At 40.7% G+C, this 8,913-nt stretch overlaps 1 pseudogene; it reads right to left on the reverse strand.

Moving 5' to 3' along the window:
• The window catches only part of LOC107293645, a 7,638-nt pseudogene extending 5,914 nt beyond the window's left edge, over positions 1-1,724 (reverse strand).
• Positions 1,725-8,913: the final 7,189 nt, after the last annotated feature.

Genomic DNA, 8,913 nt, shown 5'->3' on the forward strand with positions numbered 1-8,913 from the left:
CTGAATAGTGCAAATGGATTGGAACTCTCTTGGAACTGTTCTCCTATGTTGTGCCTTGAATTTGTGAAGTGGTTGTTTGTTTCTCCAATGTATAGATCTGCACATGTCTCACTGCATTGTAGTGCATATTGCAATACATGTGCATACCTGTACATTGGAGAAACAAAACAACTACCTGCCTTTTGAAAAAGCACCTTTGGGACAAGATGCCTTCTACTGATCACATTTTTCTTCAGGAAACCTTCTGTGAGGGAGATGGGCAGTTTCTAAATTTGACAGATATATAAATAAATAGATAAACAACAGATTTTAATGATGAGGGCACAATATTTCCCTTGAGGAAATACAGGCCTGGAACAGTGATCTACCCATTTAATTAAATATATGGCTGTAAAAGGCAGAACTCCTGGTCATTTGGGGCACAGAATGTATATTTAGATTATGCAGTGATGCCTGGGTAGAAGGAGGGCAAAAGAGTCAAGATGGCGGCCGTGAGGGCATTATTCAAGTCCCACCCCTTTGTACATCTGTGCAACATTGACATACATACAAAAGAGGTGAATCTTCAATCAAATTATCACAACTACCATCGTGACTTTTCACAGTTTAGTGCAGTTACTTTCAGGATAGAAATGTTGAGTTTCCCAAATCAACATCTCCTGATTAGGTCATTTTATGCAATCCTCATTCCATCATGTTTTTAGTACTGTACATTAGAAGTACTCCTGAAATTCTCTGCACCATTTCTCTGGAGCATCCCGGATTTTCAAATTTGCTTGTTAGAGAGGAAGAGCGCCATTTTAGAATCTTAAATATTGATTTACCTCAGTTGGTGGTCAAATAGATAATTTCAATTCCCAGTTCAGAGCTCTAATTTATATTAACTCCAGGCCACCGTCTGCTTCAATAAATGACTGTACCTTGCAATTCGGGAATTATTTTTTGGAAATTATCTTTGATTACTTCATGGGCAGTAGAATATAAGGGTAAGGGAAGAGTAAATTATAGAGAAGGAGTAAAATTCTCTTCAGTTTTCTCTTCTATGTTAGGCATCGGTAATCTGTACTCCATGTTGGATCATTATAGATAATCCTTGACTTACAATAGTTCATTTAGTGACGTTCAAAGTTACAATGTCACTGAAAAAAAGTCTCTTATGACTGTTTTTCATACTTATGACTATTGCAGCATCCCCATGGTGATGTGATCAAAATTCAAATTCTTGGCAAGTGGTTCATATTTATGACGATTACAGTGTCCTGGGATCATGTGATCCCCTTTTGCGATCCTTTGACAAACAAAGTCAATGAGGAAACCAAATTCACTTAACAACCCTGTGACTAACTTAACAAATGCAGTGATTCACTTAAGTGTGGCAAGAAAGGTCGTAAAATGGGGTAAAATTCACTTAACAACTGTCTCGCTTAGGAACATAAATTTTGGGCTCAATTGTGGTCGTAAATCGAGGACTACCTGTATCAGTTTCCTAGTAAGTCTAATTGTAAAGCAATTAGTTCAAACCCCCAGATAGAGGAAGAAAGAAAAGTAGGAGCATCATAGAAAGAGACAATGCCATAAAGAATTCTTCATACTTTTTTCCTTTTGTGGTCCCATTTTCCATTGCTATGTGGCTTCTCAGAGAATACTCTTAAGGATGGCTTGTTTTCTACTGCATTGTAAACTAAAATAATTAAATTAAACCCATCACTATCAGTACTCCTCATCTCCTCAATACTTGTCTCCTTCTGCCAGATTAAATTTGATGATTTAGGACCAACTAGGCAAGGGCCGATGAGGACTGTACAGGTAATCTTCGACTTAACGACCACAATGGAGATCAGAATTTCCATTGCTAAGCGGTGGTTGTTAAGGGAGTTGGCCCGAGTTTACAACCTTTTCCCCCTCAGTCATTAAATGAATCACTGTAGTTGTTAAGTGTCCAGGTAGTCTAGAGGAAAAGCAGGAGAGAGACTTTCTGACTAAACTGGCAAATTTATTCATTCCCCACAGGTAGTTTAGTGATCATTTGAAGTTACAACAATACTGAAAAAGTGATTCCTTACCATTTGTCACACTTAGGACCATTGCAATACCCTCGTGTGATTCACATTTCTGATGCTTGGCAACTGACTCATATTTATGACGTTTGCAGTGTCCCAGGGTCATATGACCCTCTTTTGCAACCTTCTCACAAGCAAAATCAATGGGGAAGCCAGGTTCACTTAACAAGCATGTTACTAACTTAACAACTGCAGCGATTCACTTAACAACAGTGGCAATAAAGGTCATAGAATGGGGCAAAACTCACTTAACCACTGTCTTGGTTAGCAGCTGAAAGTGTGGTTGTATGTTGAGGACTGCCTGTATTTAAAAAATCATTTAAAAAAGAGAGAGAGAGGAAAAATCTCTCAAATTCTCATCCTACCTATTTGCATCATATAACCCTCTAACCACTGCTCAGTGTGTCCCTCCTCAAATGTTAATTTTGCTTCACAGCATTAAATGTCCAAACGAATGTGGTTCTTAATGAAAAAGAAGTTTCTACATCTCTTCTGCAATGCAGAGCGAGCTGGTGAATAAGCCTACCGCCATGCAGAGCAGAAAAGTTGATCAATCCTTATGAACTAAAAAGCGACTCTATATCCTGTGGTTCAGACAGCTGCAAGAAAATAACGGTTGTTATAATTAGACCCTGACACGTCAGGCCCTATGACAAATGTCTTCATTAATGTCTGGAAAGAGAATTGATCTTACAAATGAGTTCTTGCAAAGAAATGCAATTGGAAGATCCCTTAAGGCAACGGTTGATATATATTCATGTACATAAATACTCATGCATGCACCCACACACAGGGTGAACGAGCTAACAGGGAGAATAAATAGAAATTTCTCGAGAGACTTTGTGAGAAGGAAAAATTGAGGGGGGGGGGAAGCGTGAGTGTTCTGTGTTCAATAGATTTGCAAGGGATGTCTCCTGTGGATGATTGAGTGACAGTTTACTGCTGAGGAAAGCAGAGATTGTTGAAAGAATATAAGATAGCCAGTTTCCAGGCCAGTGAGGTCTCTGAACAGGAAGAGTTAAGAGGAGTTAGTGTAGGAATGGTAAGGAAAGTCCCATATAATTTCATATTCTAAGGGGTCTCCAAACTTGGCAACTTTAAGACTTATGGACTTCAATTCCCAGAATTCTGGCCGTGGAATTCTGGGAATTGAAGTCCACAAGTCTTAAAGTTGCCAAGTTTGGAGACCCCCATTCAGTGGTGGGATTCAAATATGTGAACAACAACCAGTTCTCTGAATGGATGCCATTTCCATAAGTCCATTCTGGGCCTGGGCAACAAAAAAATAGCTACTGGTTCTGCCGAACTGGTGTGAACTGGCTGAATCCCACCACTGCCCCCATTCTAAGACAAGAGGTTACTGTTAGATGTAAATAGATATGGGCTGAACATCATAAAAGACATTCTCCCTTTATTTTGCTCTGGACAGTACCTCACCAGAAACTTCCATAAAATTGTGATCCAATCTGGATCGGTAACTGGGACCAGAGGTTTAGTCCTTTGAGGTTTTGGACTTATGCTGTAGCCCATCCTCAGGGAACTTCTCTCTCACCAGAATGTGTAATACATTTGGTCTGGTGACGGAGACATTTCTTGAGGATGGGCTCCAGCATGAGTCCAAAAGCTCAGAAGAATAAAAATCTGGTCCTGATAACTGACCCAGATTGGACCTGCAACATTATCCTGGGACATGTATATTTGCCTTCATTCCATAAGATCAATTGTCCATGAGAATTTGTCTTGTATATACAGTAGATAGCTGCCAGGAAGACAGGCAGACATTGTAACATCATAATGCAAACTCCACTTGTTACTCCTTTGATGTGCAGTGCTATGATGGAAAGAGAGAACAACGGGGCTTGCATTGTGACTCACAATGTATTGTGCATTTATTTTTTCATTTTGGGGTCTTCAGAGTTATGAATGGATATCTATGGCTCTATCACAATATAAAAAAGATGTTGAGACTCTAGAAAGAGTGCAAAGAAGAGCAACAAAGATGATTAGGGGACTGGAAGCTAAAATATATGAGGAATGATTGCTGGAATGGGGTATGTCTAGTCTAGTGAAAAGAAGGACTAGGAGTGACATGATAGCAGTGTTCCAATGCCTCAGGGGTTGCCACAAAGAAGAGGAAGTCAAATTATTCTCCAAAGCACCTGAAGGCAGGACAAGAAGCTAATCAAGGAGAGATCCAACCTAGAACTAGAACTAAGAAGTTTTCTGACAGTTAGAACAATTAACCACGGGAACACAAACCTGTTCTCCAAAGTACCTGAAGGCCAGACAAGAAATAATGAATGGAAACTAATCAAGGAGAAAACCAACCTAGAACTAAGGAGAAATTTCCTAACAGTGAGGATAATTAACCAGTGGAATGACTTACCTTCAAATATCACTGGAAATTTTTAAGAAGAGGTTGGACAACCATTTGTCTGAAATGGTATAGGGTTCCCTCCTTGAGCAGAGGGTTGGATTAGAAAAACTCCAAGATCCCTTTCATTGGTTATTCTGTCCTTCCTTTTCTTCCTTCTGAATTTCGTGGGATATTGGCTTCCAGCATACAAGCGTTAGTCTATGAAAATGTTAGCTTGGCATGCAGTGTCTTAAACAAGGACATTCTACATTCCAATTTGTGCATGTGCTCCTCATGGTGGCTTTGATCAGTGAGAAAGTGGTAATGCTGTTTAGAATGATTTGATGGCTTGGGAGTGCTCTATATATTCCTGTCAGTCATGCTGACAGTATGATCTCCTTGCCACGTTTCTGCTTGATTAACTGACTTGATGTTACATGTTTTATCCCGAGCAGTTGACCTTTTCATTGACCACTTACAGGAGTTACTATTTTCCCACAATCATCCTTATTATTAATGACACTGATATATTCTTTTATAAACATTCAGCTCAAGGAAAAGGGCAGCATCAGCTCCAGAAGCATTTCCAAGGAGTTCAGTATGTATTTAAGTAGAGACCATATAAAAAGAAATGGATGCTGTTTCAAATAATGTATTTGTGCATAAATTTTAAAGCATATGTGTCTGTTCCTTTTTTAAAAAAATAGGATCATATTTATTATGTAGGGATCAGCTATTTGGTTGTTCCTCTGTTAATCTACTTTTAAGTGGGTGTTAGAGCTTAGCAGGGTCAAAAAGAAGCAGCTAAATATAAAATACGATGCAATAAATCCCAAATGTAGCAAATGAAACTCAGAAAGGCAGGAAATGTGGTCCATAATCAGCCAGTGTTTGGATTCTGAAACAAGCAAATACTACACAGAGAAAGAGAAACTGAGGCAATCTAAAATAGTCTTGGAAGGCAGTGGTGGAGGCAAGATGGAGAAGGTCATATAGCTACTCTATCAAGTGAAGGCCAGGTCAAGGAAGTTCCTTCTGACTCTCTCCTAGCATATCTGATTCTTCTAGATTGATCAGATGTAATTTTCCTTCCCGATGTTACTTGAAAGACATCTACAATCTTCCAGGCTTCTTGGTGATTTCTGAAACTGCTGTGGCCAATACCCAAAGTGTATCCTTGACTTGCATCCTCATCTTTCTCTCATAATGGGCTGACTCTAAATCAGGGGTGTCAAACTCAATTTCATTGAGGGCCGCATCAGCATGGTGGTTGCCCTCAGGGGGCCTACTGGGTGGGCAAGGCCAGCTCTACATTGTTCGTGTCAAGAGTGCCTGTGGGGGCCTGGGCAGGAGTGGGACAGATCTGAGGGTCTCTGGCAGAAGGGGGTAGGACTGGGGCAAGCGCCAAGGCATGGTCCATTTCTTCATTCCTCACAAAGGGTGACACCTCTCCAGCATGCACCCAGGGGGCGGGGCCAACACAGCAGGGGCTGGTTCCTCGCTGTTTCTAGATGGCCTTGTGGAGCTAAGACTGAATGCATTTCAGCATAGATGGCCACCACAAAATTGTACATTGGCTCCCGGCCGGCCTGGGCCAGGGCCAAGGCAGCGGGGGCTGTTCCCTCACTGTTTCCAGGATGGCTTCGCGGGCCACATGAAACCACTTCACAGGCCGCATCCAGCCCCCGGGCCTTGTGTTTGACATGTCTGCTCTAAATCAATAGATTGGAACTAGTAATAAGAAGGAAGGAAGGAAGGGAGGGAGGGAGGGAGGGAGGGAGGGAGGGAAGGAAGGAAGGAAGGAAGGAAGGAAGGAAGGAAGGAAGGAAGGAAGGAAGGAAGGAAGGAAGGAAGGAAGGAAGGAAGGAAGGAAGGAAGGAAGGAAGGAAGGAAGGAGACTCTAGGTTGAGAAGTGAGCATTGGAACTACAACAGCACTGAAAAAAGTGACTTAGGATCATTTTTCACACTTATGACCATTGCAGCATCCTTATGGTCATGTGATCAAAATTCAGATAGCAGTAGCACTTAGACTTATATATTGCTTCACATGCTTTACAGCAATATCTAAGAAATTTACAGAGTTAGTATATGGCCCCAATCTGGGTCCTCATTTTACAGACCTCAAAAGGATGAAAGGCTGAGTCAATCTCGAGCCAGTGAGAATCGAACTGTTGGCAGCCAGCAGAATTAGCCTGCAATACTGCATTCTAACCACTGCACCATCACAGCTCCAGATGCTTGGCAACTGACCCATATTTATGACGGTTGCAGTGTCCTGGGACCATGTGATCTCCTTTTGTGATGTTCTGACAAGCAAAGTCCATAGGAAAGCCAGCTGCACTTAACAAACATGTTATTAATTTAACAACTACAATGAGTCACTTAACAGTTGTGGCAAGAAAGGTCATAAAATGAGGCACAACTTATTTAACACCTGTCTTGCTTCGAAACAGAAATTTTGGGCTCAATTGTGGTTATAAGTCAAGAATTGCCTGTATTATATTGGCATTGCCTTTGGTGGCCCTCACCAAAGGCAATGCCAACAAAGCCAGGAGATGGACTCTCTTCCGATGCCAGCATCTTTAATCTTTCTGAAAAAGCTTGGCAATCATTGATTTCTTCATAATTTAATTAGGCCTATACAGAGCCTGTCCATATCTCGTGCTCTGGAAGTAGCCCAACATATTTTAAAAGATTTGTGAACAGGTTGAGGCCTAAATCTAGTCTATGCAAACATAAACTAACCACTGTCCACTCCTTTGAGCCAAACTAGAAAAGCAAAGAGATGAAACAAATTCATCAGCCTCTAAATAAGAGAATTAGGCCAGCCTCGAGCAAATAAAAAGGCATCAAATCCATTCCTTGCTTGGGAAATAAGAATTTTTCTGGAAGAAAAATGCATCTGGTTTCAGAGTCATCAGCAAGATCCAGTGCTTTTGTCAAAATATCAGACAAGTGTTGTGACACTTTTCCATGTGTACAGGAGACATGACAATGCATTTACAAAAGGGCCAGAGTTTACATCATGTTGGACAATTGATGTCATTTCTCCCTTAAACCCTCTATGGAAAAGTCGTCCTTGCACATGGAAATGTACGAGAAAAGAGTTCTCAATATCTAAATATTTATAGCACTTAATAATTCCAAAAGAGAAGAAAAAAAGATGTTCCTGATTTTTGTAGGAGGTGGGAATGTTCAGAAGCCAAAGATTAAACTAGAGGCAATGTCCTCAGTAGCTCCTACTGGAATATGAGGATACACGTGGAGTGGATAACATAGATATAGGCACAAACCTTATTTTATTAAAATGGCATTTGTAGTTGCAATGTGGAAGACCATTGCTGTTTTGAGGAGTTTAATAACATATTTTGATTTCTCTTTCATATTAAGAAAAGTCTAGACATTTAGAGCTCATTCTGAGCTAACCTGGTTGGGTTTTTGTTTTACTTTTTTAACTGAATAAAGGAGAAGGGGGGGGAATCTACATATAGCTTCAAAGCTGTGAAAATCCCAGACTTTCAACACCTATCTCAAAGCCATGGGTCACCCAGTCAAGAGCAGGTCTGCAGTCTCTGACCATAGAAAGACCTTGAAGTCATAGCAATAGCAGGGGTCTTCAAATTTGGCCCTTTTATGACTTGTGGACTTTTATGACTTGTGGACTTCAACTCCCAGAATTCCTCAGCCAGGCAGGAGTTGAAGTCCACAAGTCATAAAAGGGCCAAGTTTGAAGATCCCTGACTTAGAGTTACAGAATATACTGCCGCATAGTGCTTTACAGCACTCTCTGGGTGGTTTACAATGTCAGCATATTGCCCCCCAACAATCTGGGTCCTCATTGCACCAACTTCGAAGGATGGAAGGCTGAGTCAACCTTGAGCTCCATCAGGATCAAACTCCTGGCTGTGGGCAGAGTTTGTCTGCAATGTGCATTTTAACCACTGCACCACCTTGTCTCTGGTGTCATGGTCCCAGGTTTTGATAAAAATCTTGGGGTTGTGGTTTGTGGGAAACTTCTGCATGAAACCCAGCACTGGCTACTGTAGAAATTAGCTGTCCTTGGGCTATCTCTGCTGTCATTATTAAGGAGCACCTGGCAGCTTGTAAGAGATTTGGGTATCATCTTGCTTGGTATGTACACTTTTTAAATCTCTTTATTTATTGGAGTGTTCCTTATCTCTGGAACCAAAAGAACAAATTTCCTGGGCATCTGATCACTGAGCAGACACTTGGTAAAACAGTATTTTACTAAAAAAAATGTGAAATGGTGTTATAGATTAATCTAACCAGCTCTTCTTGTGTATGTAACCCACCCCTTCTAATAAAATTATTTCTTAAATTTAGTTACAATTCCTATTAGGTCACAATAAATGTCCATCTGTTCCAGAATTCAGCTTCCCATTGTTGTTATCAGAAGTGTATTGAGAGGTGTGGGAAATCAAGTGATACTTTCTCTTAAGCTAACAGTAATGAATGCAAATACTCTCTGCGATTA

Source organism: Protobothrops mucrosquamatus, unplaced genomic scaffold (genome assembly GCF_001527695.2).
Source record: "Protobothrops mucrosquamatus isolate PMUCROS unplaced genomic scaffold, P.Mucros_1.0 scaffold1680, whole genome shotgun sequence".
NCBI classification, from domain to species: Eukaryota; Metazoa; Chordata; class Lepidosauria; order Squamata; family Viperidae; genus Protobothrops; species Protobothrops mucrosquamatus.